Source organism: Galeopterus variegatus, unplaced genomic scaffold (genome assembly GCF_000696425.1).
Source record: "Galeopterus variegatus unplaced genomic scaffold, G_variegatus-3.0.2 Scaffold3482, whole genome shotgun sequence".
In the NCBI taxonomy this organism is placed as follows: domain Eukaryota; kingdom Metazoa; phylum Chordata; class Mammalia; order Dermoptera; family Cynocephalidae; genus Galeopterus; species Galeopterus variegatus.
Window position 1 is genome coordinate 71400 of NW_007729593.1, and position 618 is coordinate 72017.

Below are 618 nucleotides of genomic sequence, written 5' to 3' on the forward strand. Positions count from 1 at the left end.
AAAAAAAACACAAAAAACCTCAAAGCAAGCAGAAGGAAGAAAATAATATAGATAAGAATAGATAACAATGAAATTAAAAACAGAAAAACCAGAGAATATCAATAAAACTAAAAGCTGGTTCTTTGAAAAGATCAAAAAATTTGATAAACTTCTAGCAAGAATGACAAACTAAAAAAGTTTGAAGTCACAAATTACCAATATCAGGAAAGAAATGGGAGAAATCACAACATACCTTGCATACAGTAAAAGGATCACTCAAAGTAATACATAAATTTGACAGCTTAGATGAACTGGACTAAGTATTAAAAAACATTAACTACCAAAACTGACCCAAAATGAAATAGATGACCCAAATAGTGCTGTAACTATTTTATTTTAGATTTTTGTTTTTTCATTTTTTTGGTGGCTAGACAGTAAGGAGATCCAAAACCTCGACCTTGCTGTCATAACACTGTGCTCTAACCAACTGAGCTAACTGGCCAGCCCAGTGCTGTAACTATTTTAAATAGTTAATTCTCAGTTAAAAATTTTCTGGAAAATAAATCTCTAGTTTTAAATAATTTTACTAGTAAATTCTACCAAACATATTAAGAAGGAATAACACCAATTCTACTCAAT